The 14222-nt window shown below is 44.5% G+C and overlaps 1 protein-coding gene across 5 annotated transcripts in view; it reads left to right on the forward strand.

The window, feature by feature from the left end:
• The window catches only part of TBXAS1 (thromboxane A synthase 1), a 223863-nt gene that overhangs the window by 44830 nt on the left and 164811 nt on the right, over window positions 1-14222 (forward strand). The window lies entirely within an intron of this gene.

Below are 14222 nucleotides of genomic sequence, written 5' to 3' on the forward strand. Positions count from 1 at the left end.
CTATTTGCCTACTTGCACTTTTTTGGGCGTGCTTTCGAATTGCTGGGTTGGCAGGAGCTGTGACCGAGCAACGGGAACTCGGTCTGTTGCTGGGATTTGAACCGCTGACGTTCTGATCTGCAAGCTCAAGAGGCTTAGTGGTTTAGACCACAGCACCACCCGCGTCCTAAGTAATGTGTACACATTACTAATTATTCCACCTCCAGTGCACTTCTATCACTGGTGCTTGAAGGTGAGCGTACATGGCATTAGCAGCAATCTGTATGCATCCATTGTATACCTATGTTCTCTGTAGCTGAGTGGATGAGATGTTGGATTTAAACTGGGGAGGCTTAGGTTCAGTCTTCCATCTGTCTTGAAGCTCACGGGGGAAGCAGTTCAACCTACCTCACAGGGCTGTTGCGTTCTTTGGAGCAGGAAGGGCATGTGTATCATCCTTGGTAGTAGTAGTAATAATAATCACAACAATAACAATAACAAATAAATAAATAAAATATTATTATTTATACCCTGCCCATCTGTCTGGGTTTTCCCAGCCACTCTGGGTGGCTTACAGCAGATCTAAAAACATAATTAAAAACATCAAACACAGAAAACCTCCCAATACAGGGCTGCCTTCAGATGTCTTCTAAAAGTTCATAGAATCATAGAATCATAGAGCTGGAAGAGACCACAAGGGCCATCGAGTCCAACCCCCTGCGAAGCAGGAAACGCCATCAGAGCACTCCTGACATATGGTTGTCAAGCCTCTGCTTAAAGACCTCCAAAGTAGGAGACTCCACCACACTCCTTGGCAGCAAATTCCACTGTCGAACAGCTCTTACTGTCAGGAAGTTCTTCCTAATGTTTAGGTGGAATCTTCTTTCTTGTAGTTTGGATCCATTGCTCCGTGTCCGCTTCTTGGAGCAATGGATCCAAACTACAAGAAAGAAGATTCCACCTAAGTTGTGTAATTCTTTCTCTCCTTGACATCTGAAGGGAGGGCTTTCCATTAGGGAGGGTGCCACTACCAAGAAGGCCCTCCTGAGCTCCCTAGAGGAGGAGGGGGAAATACAAACCTTAATGAGAATTGTTTGGATTTTCCCTTTGTTCCTTTTCACTGAAGGAGGAAAACCTTAAAAGTGTGAAGTGCCTGGCTTTTGTGGCTCTGTCTGCACCTGCACCTTACCCTATGTTTTCCTTCATTCTCCACTGCAAACTTTCCCCCTCCCCCCTCGCCTTTTTATTTCATTTTATTAGCTAGGCTGCTGACAGGCTGCATGCTGCTTCCCTGCCTTGAATTTTAATGGAGACATCACTCTTTCTTCAGCCTCTCTCGGAGTGGACAGGATATTCTTTGTTTGCGCTGTTTATTCTCGTCTGGCCTACTTGTAGCTCCTGGGCTGCTGCCTCCGAGTGGCCCACTTCTGCTGAATGGAAAATGGGGGCTGCGTTGGAGGGAGGGGTGGAAGAGCGGGGAGCTTTGTCTCAATTTAGATTTTGGTCTGGCTGGGTTGAGCTGTTTTATAGCCATTGGGAGGGTGGAGGCGGCAAAGTGGCAGTGGGTGGGGGAGACACAGAAAAGGCGACTCATTCCTCACCCCACAACTGCCAACCCCCCACCCCCCACCCTTTGATAAGCAAGTAAGGGAAAACAAACTGCTAAGTGCATGGAGTGGCTTAAAATCAACCGTGGTGTAATTTTGGAACTAGAACTCTGATTCTCCCAGGTTTGAGAGACAGGAGCTGTAGAAACTGGAAACCATAAACTGAATAGGTCTGTGAAGAGACAAACGATGAGCTGAAGGTATATTGTCTGCGGCCCTCGTTTTAATTACGGCTTGCAGAGATAGTAAAAGGCTTGCGTTGTGGTGTTGTGTTGCTTTGGGAGAGACAAACGGAATGGAAATTGAGGGGAGAGCACTTAACATGGCCCTTGTCTGGTATTTACACAGACTGAAAAAAAAAGGAAGCAGTGGCTCAGTTAAAAACAACAAATCCATTGGTTCCCCCATTTGGACAAGGGCCTGTACAAAAGGCTCATACTGAAACCTTTGCAAAATTGTGTGAACCGTCAGCTGCACTAGGCAAGCCATTCTCGCTTCATTGTCATGTATATTCACAATATAAAAAAATACTGCTTCTAATTGATACATAGGGTAGGAGAATGTATCTCAGTTCTAACAATATTCTTGGCTGGCTTGGCTGGAAAACGAGTGTGGAAACTGTGTTTCAAGAGTTAATCTGCTATATATCTACATTTTAGCAATATGTAGAGAAATCTGAATGCCCCACCATTGGTTTGACAATGGAGATCCATTTGTGAAAACAAATTCAACCAGGGGATGCAACCCTGCAAAAGACCATTTCTAATTGCCTTGAAAATGAGGGTGCTTCACACTTTCAAACCCCAAATTCTTCGCAAGGGGGGAGGGGAACTGTGAGAATGGGAAAACAGGCAACAGTATTTCAGGCAGTATAATTTCATAAAGCAAAGTGCAATTACCCATACTTATTATGTTTATTCCCAACTGACTTGTGAGGCTGATACTTTCACATGCAAATCCATTTTCTTATAGAGACACAGATTTCAAAAAATCTCTCTCTGTGTGTATATATGTATATGTATATGTGTGTATGTATGTGTGTATGTATAGAGAGAGAGAGAGAGAGTCATATATAGTTATATATAACTAACATTTGTTGACAAGGTCCTTTGGCCAGTTCACACAGAGTATACAGTGGTACCTCGGGTTAAGTACTTAATTCGTTCCGGAGGTCCATTCTTAACCTGAAACTGTTCTTAACCTGAAGCACCACTTTACCTAATGGGGCCTCCTGCTGTTGCTGCCGCCCGCCATGCAATTTCTGTTCTTATCCTGAAACAAAGTTCTTAACCTGAAGCACTATTTCTGGGTTAGCAGAGTCTGTAACCTGAAGCGTATGTAACCTGAAGCCTATGTAACCTGAGGTACCACTGTATATGCAGTTACAGCATTAGCATATTGATTTAATTATTGAAACATCAACATTATGCATTCTCAAGCTAAGATTATGAAATTGTGTCAGAACCATAGCATCATAGAATTGGAAGGGACCACGAGGATCATCTAGTCCGTCCAACCATCTGCAGTGCAGGAATCTTTCTGCCCGATGTGGGGCTCTAACCCACAACCCTAAGAGTAAGAGTCTCATGCTCTACCAACTGAGCTATCTTGTTCTCAGCCCATACTTTGAGAGTAATCTTTCTCAAAGCCCTCTTCATGCGTTACTCAGTCAAAGAGGGAAGTTGAGGCAGGTTGGGGGGCAGTGGCAGCAGTCCCCACGGCTTCCCCCCAGCCCTACCATATGCTGGTGGGGCTGCCTGAGATGGGGAAGCCTCCATGCATTTACACATTTACCTCTGTGCAGAGGCTTCCCCAGTTCTGAAGCCCTGGTTGTGCAAGGTTCCAGAATCAAAGAAGCCTCTTGGATGTACAAAGCGTTTATCCAGCATCTCCGATGGCTGGAGAATGGCTCCAGATGTACAAAAGTTTCTCCAGCATCTCCGATGGCCATGCTAACACACTAAGGCATGAACAGTGGGAACAGGGTTGGGGGCAGAAAGCTGTGTGCCAGGTGGGTGGTGCCCAAAGCGTGGCTCCTGAGCCCCTCTACTCACTTCCTCTCCTTTTGTGCATAATGCACAGAGAGGGCTCTGTACTGTCAGTTTTCATTCATTTTTTTGTGATGGCCAAACCTCAAACAACAGCAGCACTCGTCATCAGGAGGTTAATGAAGCATGCACCGTAAATGCATTTCCAAAGGATGACTAAACACCTGCACCAAATTGCCCTGACTGTACTTGTGAAACTTGCTAGGTAGGTTGGGAACACATTTTTTTAAAATTGGATACTTTAAAAAAAAAGAAAGAAAGCTGCTGTGGAGTTAAAATTACTGTCAGCTCTGGTTTGCTGTAGAGAACAGTCTTTATCCGGAAGCCAACAAATTTAGCTGTGACTTAACTTTGTTAGTAATGTCTAAACGCATTAACCATATGCTCCTCGGCATATGGGTAAATACGTATCAATTTATTTTCATTAGGATTTTATTGCAAGAAGTGCTGCTAAGCTGGGTGCTCCCAGTTTTACTGAAGTTGCTGCCACTAGCTTTGAGGGACAGGAGACTGAGCACCACTTCCCACTAGAATTAGAAGACTGCTATGTGGAAACATGTTGGAACTGCCTCTGTGTGCTGCGGCAAGACATTTTGTGCATACCGGCTAACTGTATGTGCACCATTGTCTATTGTGGCTGGCAGTGGCTTTCTGGGGTCTCTCTCTTTCCCATCAGCTGCACCCTTCTCCCTTAAAACATGTGCTCAACTTGCAAAACGTAAGCAGAATAGTAAAAGCTACAATAATGCAATATATGCAACTCCCCATTTACTCAGGCGTTCCATTCTGAGGCGCTGCGCGTTTAAGTGAAATTGCGTCAGGGATGCCAACTTGAATAAAGTGGGGGCTCAAATATTTTATTCTGTGGGCTGAAGGGACCTGGGCCCCTAGGAGTCTGCTCCTATGAATCACATATATCGGGAACACGATTGAAAAAGCCTGCAAACATCCTCTAAACCTCTGGAAACCCTTGGAAACCCCTTAAAAAGGCCCAGCATCACTTAATAGATCTGCCAAACTCCACCACAATTGCTCCCTCCAAAGCTCCTTGCTCAAGCTCCCAACTCTCCACAGGACTCAATGGTCGGTGCAAAGGCTCCTGGGATTGCACTTGCAAAGGCTTGTGGGATTGCTAGGCACTGTTTTCATGCCATTTTGCTGCATTTGTGCCACTTGCGGGTTTGCGGTGATATGCGCGCGTGTGTGGTCGCACATGGCTTGAATGTGCACAAATGGAGAGTTGCCTGCAGGGTCAAGTCTGATCTTCCATAGTTGTGGTGGAATATCTGCAACCCTCCACATGTTGCTGGAGACCAGGTCCCAGCATCCATGACTCTGGCCACACTGGCTTTGGTTGCTGGGAGATGGAGTCCAGCCAACATATGGGATGCCACCGTTTCCCCATCCTGTTTTATTTAACGGGTAAGGAATTCCAAGTCTTATAAGACCTGTAGACCACAAATGCATACACTTTTTTGACGTATAAATACCAGACTTGCTTTCCTTGCTGTTATACCAATACCAGTCTATTACCCTATTTTTCCGTGTATAAGACGCCCCTATGTATAAGGTGACCCCTATTTTTTTAAACCCAAAATTAAGAAATTAAGTTGTTTAGCTTTTGGGGGCATGGGGGAGGTCATTTCCACCTATCACTTGTCCTCCTGCTTGCCACTGCTGATCGTTTACCACAGCCACTGCCAATCGCTTGCCACAGCCACTGCCGATCGCACACCTCGCCGCAGCCACTAATTGTCTGCCCGCTCGCCGCCACCAACAGCCCACCCTCCGACTTGCTGCATCCGCCAGTCGCCTGCCTGCCTCGACACAGCCACCAATCGCCTGCCTATTGCCGCAGCCACAGCCAATTGCCAGCAGGCCTTGCCATAGCCACCAATCACCTGCCCAATCGCCGCTGTCAATCTCTTGCTTGCTGCTGCCATTAATCGCACGTTCCCCCTCTGCATTCACTATCCACGTATAAGACAACACCCAATTTTTGCCTAATTTTCTTTTAGCAAAAAGCATTGTTTTATACACGGAAAAATACGGTAATTGTTTCTCAAATATAGCCTGTGTGGCAGCAGGCAAGGGGAGAGCTGTGTAGGAAGAATATCTTTGTAGCAAAGGAGACAGGAAGGTACTTCATAATGGAGAAACTACAGGTAGAGTGACCTTTCTGCCAGAGGCCACCCCTTTAATAAAGAGCTCATGGTCAGAGTAAATTAAGGCATAGCTAGATTCTCATATTTGGATTTATTTACATTTTTCATCACTCCTCCTTATGCTCCTTGTTTGCACCTTCCTGACCTCCATAAATATGGAGCCTTGCTTTTATGACACTTCATTTCTGGAAGAAGGAATAAAAACAGGAAGAGACCAGAATGCCCAATTACACTGACCCTGTGAATGGCGGTGGGAAAATTGGCTTTGCCACTGAGCCACAATCTGGGAAGTACATGCGGTGCTGCAGAGTTAGTGCGTGCTAGCCTAATTAAGAATGCAGTGCACTTTGGTCCAAATTATTCGATTAGTGCATGTTTTCTATTTCCACTTCATTTCTCTTCATGCCCCATTTGAATGCATATCCCTGTCAACCAAGTCCCTAATGTGTCTTCTTGCTGAAGTCTCTAAATGCAGGTCTAATATGTGTGGAGCCACGTTGCCTGTCAAAGGCTGCCCAGAGCTTGTCATGTAGATGCTTGCTTAGGGGGAAGGACCATAGCTCAGTGGTAGAGCCAACGCTTTGCATGCCGGAGGTCCCAAGTTCAGTCCTCAACGTTTCCAGACGGGTCTAAAAAAGTCTGAAACCCCGAAGAGCCACTGTCAGTCTGAGCTAAACGAACCAATGTTTTCCGACTCAGCATAAAGCATCTTCCTGTGTTCCTTTCAGGCATCACAAAATCAGCTGAGATCATCTTGAGTAGTTCATGTGGCTGAATTTGTGGTATTTTATTTTTTTTAATGTGGGGTGGGAAAATGAGGTAGCTGTTCTAAATACTAGCAAGCCTAGCAGGTCTGTAACAGTGTTCAAAATGCCTCATTAACATCTGTGCAGGATCTCTGCCAGGTGAAGAAGAGGGAGGAGAGATGTTGGCAGCAGCTCCATGTTGGCAAGTGTGCAACTTCCATGACAGAGGGAGTGGAAAGAGGGTTCTGCGTTCAGCCGGCTCAACAGCGCAGGCTTTAGGCTGAGCTGATTGCGTGGAGCAGAACAGGTCAAGGGGCACTCGCCATTTCAGAAGACCGTTTGCTGATCCAGGCTCTGCTGCTGATTCTGGCATGAACCAGCTTCTCATGTGAATGGAGTGTGCTCCCAAAATCCTCTGTGGGCAAGGGGGATCATGGGGCAGTTGTTTAATTAACCTGATGCACCTGGAGGTGAAATATTTTTGATGCTACAAAAAGGGCATCTGGGACTTCCATTTTTTATAATTTTAATATGCCTACTCTGTTTATAGCTCATACAGAGCCCTCTTGAAGGCCTGGGGTGAAGGGAAATATTACCACAATGTTTAGAACACAAATAATTCTCACATGTTAATAATAATAAAACCTTGGTTTTTTTAATTTAAAAAATCATTTATTTGCTTGGTTTTAATTACATTCTCACAACTGGCGTTCTCAAACCATGAGTTCCTGAATGTTTTGCTAGGAAAGGTATAAGCTCCTCTTGAACTCATCATGCACAGGCCAGCTGTTGTGTATCACCACTGTTCCACAAGAAAATACAGCAAGCCTCCTCTTCTCTGAACCATCTCTGGGCCAAATGCTAAACACACAGCCTTTTGGCGCGATAGCAATGAATTGACCCTCCCAATAGAGCTCTGTCAGAGAGAAGGCTGGAACCTTCACTTGACATGAGTATTGATAAGAAGAGCAGCTGATCTCTCCCATTAATGAGAACAGTATGAAATTAGGCTCATTAGAGGAGGCAACTAACCATTGCTTTGGACAGCAGGTTGAAAAAGCTGACTCTCGCAAGTCTGTAATCAAAATGGATGTGGGAGGTGCAGCAACAGCAGCGATGACAGCTCCATGAAATCCTTCATGGTGAAGCTGCCACATGTAGCTGTCTGAAAGATAATGATAAATCCATTTCAGTGTTTGAAATGCCAGCTCCTTGGAGTCGCCCCTTCCCCTCACCAAAGCAGGCGTGTTCCTATTTTTTCGAAGAAAGACAGTCCCTATTTTCTGGCAAAATTACAGACCCTGGTTCGTCTCCATTTTTGCATTGTTAAAATTGTTAATGGCAGCTGCTAGACTTCTCATTCTTTCGGGCTCTGCTTCCCTCCTACCACCACCCGCCTCAAGTCTCTGGAAAGTGGAAGTAAAAGCATCCTTTGTGCTTGGTAATGTAGTGGATGTCTTGAGTCAAAGAACAAGATGGCCTTGCCCAGAAGCTGACCCAATAGGCAGTTCAATCTTAACTTTCCACACTGGTGGTGAGGGCAGCAGGCAAACTTCAGGGCAGGGCAGGGCACATGCAACACACAGCCCGGTCCTCACTGCCGCCCCTCAGCATCTTCTGCCTGAGGGAGCTATCTGACCCTGCCAAATGGTAGGACTGGCTCTGGCCACCACATTGCACCTTTGATTCTTTTCCTGTGATATACACAAGGTAGCATTTGATGTCATGTCTGGACTATTTGTTATTTTGGGGACAGTCCTCCTCTCCCAACTTCTCCTCCTGGTTTAAATCACCTGTACAATGTGGGTGGCGCTGTGGGTTAAACCACAGAGCCTAGGGCTTGCTGATCAGAAGGTCGGCGGTTCGAATCCCCGCGACAGGGTGAGCTCCCGTTGCTCTGTCCCTGCTCCTGCCAACCTAGCAGTTCGAAAGCACATCAAAGTGCAAGTTGATAAATAGGGACTGCTCTGGCGGGAAGGTAAACGGTGTTTCCGTGTACTACTCTGGTTTGCCAAAAGCGGCTTAGTCATGCTGGCAACATGACCCGGAAGCTGTACGCTGGCTCCCTTGGCCAATAAAGAAAGATGAGCGCCGCAACCCCAGAGTCGGTCACGACTGGATCTAATGGTCAGGGGTCCCTTTACCTTTACAACTGAATTTGAGGTCATTACATCACATCGAACTTGCAGGTTTTAATGGCTTTCAGTTCCGGCAACCAAAAGCCACAAGAAAGGTAGGCCTTCGGGTGGATTGTTAACCCTGGTGGCTCCCCATATAAAAAGTAAACACATCCTGTTGACAAATGCTAGCTGTAAATTACTAGTAACATAGATAGAGCTAGTGTGCCGGGAAATGTTATTGATCAATTTGAGGTGTTGTTGCATGACGAAAGAGTCTAGGTATGTTAATTTTTTGTTTCCTTTTTAAAAAAACAGCAATACTATTTAAATTTTAAAGATTTCAAATTACAAGAAAGGAGATTCTGACTAAACATTGTTGGGAAGAACTTTCTGACAGTAAGAGCTGTTTGGCAGCGGAATAGAGACCCATGAGAAGGTGGCAGACTCTCCTTCCTTGGAGTCTTTTAAGCAGAGGTTGGATGACCACCTGTCATATAGGACCTAGTTGAGATTTCTGCATTGCAGGGGGCTGGACTAGATGACCATTGGGATTCCTCCCAATTCTACAATTCTATGAAAAGAGATGAAAAATAAAGCAAAGTATTTGACATGATCCCCAAATAACCTGCTAAATTGCCAAAAGACCATTGGCCCTTTAAAGTTATCCTAAAATAGCCTGCTAAATTGTTTTATTGAGAGCGCAATTATCCATAAAGACATGTGCACACAGTGTTTTTTTGATAATTAAAGTCAAGGAAGCAACATTAGGGCTTTTTCGGCTGTGGCTCCGATCTGGTGGAACACTCTGTCACAAGAGACCAGGGCCCTGCGGGACTTGACATCCTTCCGCAGGGCCTGCAAGACAGAGCTGTTCCACCAGGCCTTTGGCCAGGGCACAGCCTGACTCCCTCCCTCGGCAATCTTCGCAGAGCTCTGGCCCAATGGTTGCTAGTGGCTGCCCAGGAAGTGGCTTGAATTAATTAATTTTTATAATGAATGATTTTAGAATGTTGTTTATGTTGTACTTTTGTACTGTTTTATTGCTGTCAGCCGCCCTGAGCCCGGCTTCGGCTGGGGAGGGCGGGATATAAATAAAAATTTATTATTATTATTATTATTATTATTGCATTACATGTTGTGGAAAGACCACAGTGTTGAAATTATTCCAAAAGGTTTCCCACAAAGCATAGCTATTTATGCAAACATTATTCCAGTATTGATTGTTACCCTGGCAATGATAGTATCAGTGCATAGTTGCCAAATTGATGCTGGGGGGGGGGGGAGAACCCATATCTCTAACAGTATCCAATATAGAGCAAGATTAATCAAAGGCATTAAGAGGTTTTTAGTTGATGTATGGCAAAATCTTGAGGCATTAGATTACAACCCATTCTGTCTCTTTTCATTTCATCGTGACCCGACACATTAAAATATTTGCTGCGAAATCAACTTTTAATTGAAGCAAATAATTTAAAATGCCTCGTATGGGGGGGGGGAATTCTTTTACATAATTGTTTGAGCTTGTATGCACTTCCTTAACTTTGAACGTAAGAGAGATGGTGTGTAGTCAGACAGAAATCCATTGTCAGTAGATGAACTAATCTCACTCTAGTTCCTTTTGTGTGTGAATCACAGGAAGGGGAACAGCACCTGGAATGTGGCTGGTTTTGCCCCTGACTAACCTATGTGTTAGTTATGGATGTCTATAAGGAAGAAGCCTACATGCATAGAAGGTGGGGCCATAAGAGCAGCACTCTGTATGAATGATTCCTCTTCATGTATGGAGGCATCTGAGAAAGGGTTGTTCAGGCTTCTATCCTGGGACCTGTTTTCATTGTAGGAAATTGGACCTTTCCATGGGGCAGAACCTACACTTTGACTCTCCCTGCCTATTGACATCAGGCAGATACCTTCACTGTACCCAGCTTAAAACATTTTGGTTTACGCAAGCCTATCCAGACACTTGGTGTGTTATTTCTTTTTAGCTTGTCTTTAAATCGATAATTCTAATGTTTCGTTTTGTATTTTTGCCTTGAGGTTTTCTTGCAAAGAAGTGGCATTTTATTTATTTTCTTAAATAAATAAAATGACGTAACGCCTCAGACTAAGCTATGGACAAGAGTGGGACGAACAATTAGCCTGACATTAGGCGGTGCCTTCTGTTCTTTGTGCATCATTTTATTCCATGGCTGTTCTTTTTATGAAATTAACTACTGTAGGCAACAGCTTCTCTTGCCAGATGTAATCAGACCGCATGTGTGATCTTGCAGTAAGAGGATGCATTAATAACTCTCTATTTAACTACGTTTTGCCTCGTAAAATATCACACACATTGATGGTTGAATTCCCATCAAAGGGAAGCCCTCAGGATTTGTTTCTGTGAGTAATATTTTTGACCAGTGTTCTCAAACCAAAGCTTAAAGCTAGCGGTTCCCCACTCTCCCCCGGTGCAGCAACAAAGCAGAAGGCGGCAGATATCTATTGAGTTACTGATAGATCTCTGAAAAAGAGGAAATTCCATAATTCCAGGGGAGGCACTGAAAATGTTTCATGCTCTTTTCCTTGGCTACAATCCTGTGCCGCTTAATTGGGGAAAGGCTCATTGCAATCAGTGGGACTTAGTTCTGAGTAGACATGGGTTTATGATGTTTATTTATGTAATTGATACGCTGTTGTATCCATGGCTAATTAACTGGACAAGATCTCCCATCACATTTCAGTTAGAAGCAGTTGTGGGCGTAAGAACCATGGTGTTGGTGAAGTGAATCTGACCTCTTCCTTGCAATGTTTCTACAACGCAGAGTCTCCCTCATCTCCCTGCTTTTTTAACCTGTGGGGAATACAGGTTTGTAACTAATGGGACAAATAGCAGCTGGAGGGGGGCTGGTTTGCTGTGGGAGCATGGCAAAGAGGACTGAGTTAAACCCAAGCCAATTTCTCTCCATGCCCAGCTGCTTTTAAAAGAAATGTGAAGGGGGCAAGACTCCAATAAATGGGTGGATATTGTAGGGAAGTGGATCTTGACTAAGCTTGAGAAGAAACTTCTTAAGAAGAACTGTTTTAGAGTGAAGCAGATGGCCTTGGGAGATAGTAGGGATGGGAGAGAGATTTGTTTCAGTTTGCATTCAAAGGCAAAGTTATGTAATTTGCTATTCCCAAAACAATATGCATAAAATTCAACCTTCCCTTCGAAAATGACTGTTCTCCGAATTTTGCAATGCAGTTCTTCAGGGATGTGTATAGCAGTATATTAATGAAAATAACCTACAAAAAGTTCTTATATTAGGAAAAATGACTTGCAAAATGGCTTGCAAAAGTACATATATTGGGAGAATTTTGCATTAAGATGCTGATGATTTTTTGTGAAGTTTTTTTTTTTTTTAAAAAAAAGTAGAAATCTGGTGGATTCACGTATCACTAGATGGCTTTCCTTCTCTGGAGTCATTTAAGCAGAGGCTGCAAAGGCCACCTCTCAGGGATGGCTGCTGTTGCATTCTGCATTGCAAATCCTTCATTGGGAAGGACATGGCCTCCCAGCTCTCTTCCACATTCTGTAGGATAGACATCTAATCACAGGTCTTCAGGGTCTCTTCAGGGCAGGGTATATAACATTACGAAAATATTCCTGGATTTTGGCAATAGGGCTGCAGAAATGTTCAGTGATACGGATGCGTACAGTACTCCTGGAGAGTAGCGAGGTGCAACAGTCAGAGATATAAAGCAGGAGATGGATACAGGTGGATACCTGTATTTAAATACCGGGTATTTAAAAGGCTACTCAATTTTGATGTGATCTACTAGGCTACTCTGCTTGATTTTTGGAAGAAATAATAAGCAACCAACCCTAAGATCTTCCAGCCCTTGGGAGTTCTACAGGAGGGAAGATAAAAAATGTGAAGAGCCTCTTTTCAGCAACGTAATTTGCATTCACCCTCCGGACTGTTGAGACAGCACTTCTGCCAGGCTCCTCATATATCAACCTGCTCCTAGCAGCTCCTTCTCAAACTTCTGCTGAACTGCTGTGGCTGATTTTCATTCGCTACCTATGAATCCTCCATTGTTAGGATAGCGGACTGCATTCATTTCTTCAGGAATCTCTCTCAACAGTGTGGAACCAATCTGTGCCATATGATGTTGCTGGAGAATTTGTTATTTCTTAGTAATTGTGTTCCCTTCTTTCTCTTTCCATTCCTATTCCTTTCTCCTTTTTCCCGAAGTTATAAGCATTCCGTTCCACTTCTTACAAGGGGACGCTCGCCAAGGGAATTAACGAAACCTAGATACTCAGATCCCCTAATTTGTTTGCAGAGCATTTAGTGCTAGTTTATAAACATGTGCAAAGGATCATCAAAAGAGCACTGCTGGATCAGACTAAGAGCCCATCTTGTTCAGGACCCTGTTTTTAATATTGGCAAGGCAGACATCCTTGTACTTATCTGGGTGCTTCCCAGAAGCAACAGCCCTCCTCTGTGGTTTGCTGCAGCCTTCCTCAACAATTCTCAACAATTAGTATTCTGGTGGCTACTACCTGTCCTTCAGAAATTTGTTGTAATTCTGTTTTTATGTATAGCAGGGAGAGGAACCTGAGGCCCAGGGATCAAATGCAGTCCTCCAGGCCTCTCAGACAGACCCTCTTCCCAGGCCACACTCTTCACTGACCATGTTCCATACCCTCGTCCATTTACTTTGCCTGCTTGTAAATTGTCATTGAGCTGTTAATAATGCCTCTTGCTTTGCCCAGCTGGGGAAAAAAATTATGCACAGAAACCTCTCACATTTGTGTGACTGGACAACAGTCTATTGTATAACAGTTGCCCCACCCACCACTGGCATGCGGCCCCCGGAAGGTTCTCTCATGGGGGAATGTGGCCCTCAGGCTGAGAAAGGTTCCTCACTTGTAGATTTATAGCACTTGTATGCCAGGTTTCAGGGCCAAAGCCCCTCCAAGGCGACTCACAAAAGATAATTGACGGAACTGATGTGAAAGTTTGTTCTAATGGTAGTATTTTAAGAATGTAAGAAGAAGCTGAAGGCCCAGCATTCTGCTCCCACAGTGGCCAACCAGATGCAAGAGCGCTGGTGGTCAGTGGGTGAAGGTGTGGTGTGGTGTAAAAGCTGTGAGAATATACAGCATGGTTTGTTCAGCTGAGGATGATGACGTATCTAGGTAAGCCTTCCCCAGCTTGATGTCTTGCAGGTGTTTTAGATTACAAAACTTGCTGATAGGAACTGGACTCTAAAACATCTGGAGGATTCTAGATTTGTGAATGCTGGTCCTAGACCAGGCAGTGTAGCCCAGATGTTGTTGGACTACAACTTCCATCATCCATGTCCATTGGACATGCTGGCTGCAGCTGACGGGAGTTGCTGGAGTCATTTGGAGGGTCACAGGTTCCCCATCTCTGTCCTAGACTGTTGATGATTGAGGAATGACTGAAATTTGAAACGTGACCAAGATGCTAAAAAATTATTTGGATGTTACTGCATCTGTCCTGGGATCACCACCTGTACAATTTGAAGAAATTCTGACTGGTTTTGGTGGTGATTGTTGTTTAGT

The sequence above is a fragment of the Podarcis liolepis genome (genome assembly GCF_965112155.1).
Source record: "Podarcis liolepis genome assembly, chromosome: 10".
Taxonomy (NCBI): Eukaryota; Metazoa; Chordata; class Lepidosauria; order Squamata; family Lacertidae; genus Podarcis; species Podarcis liolepis.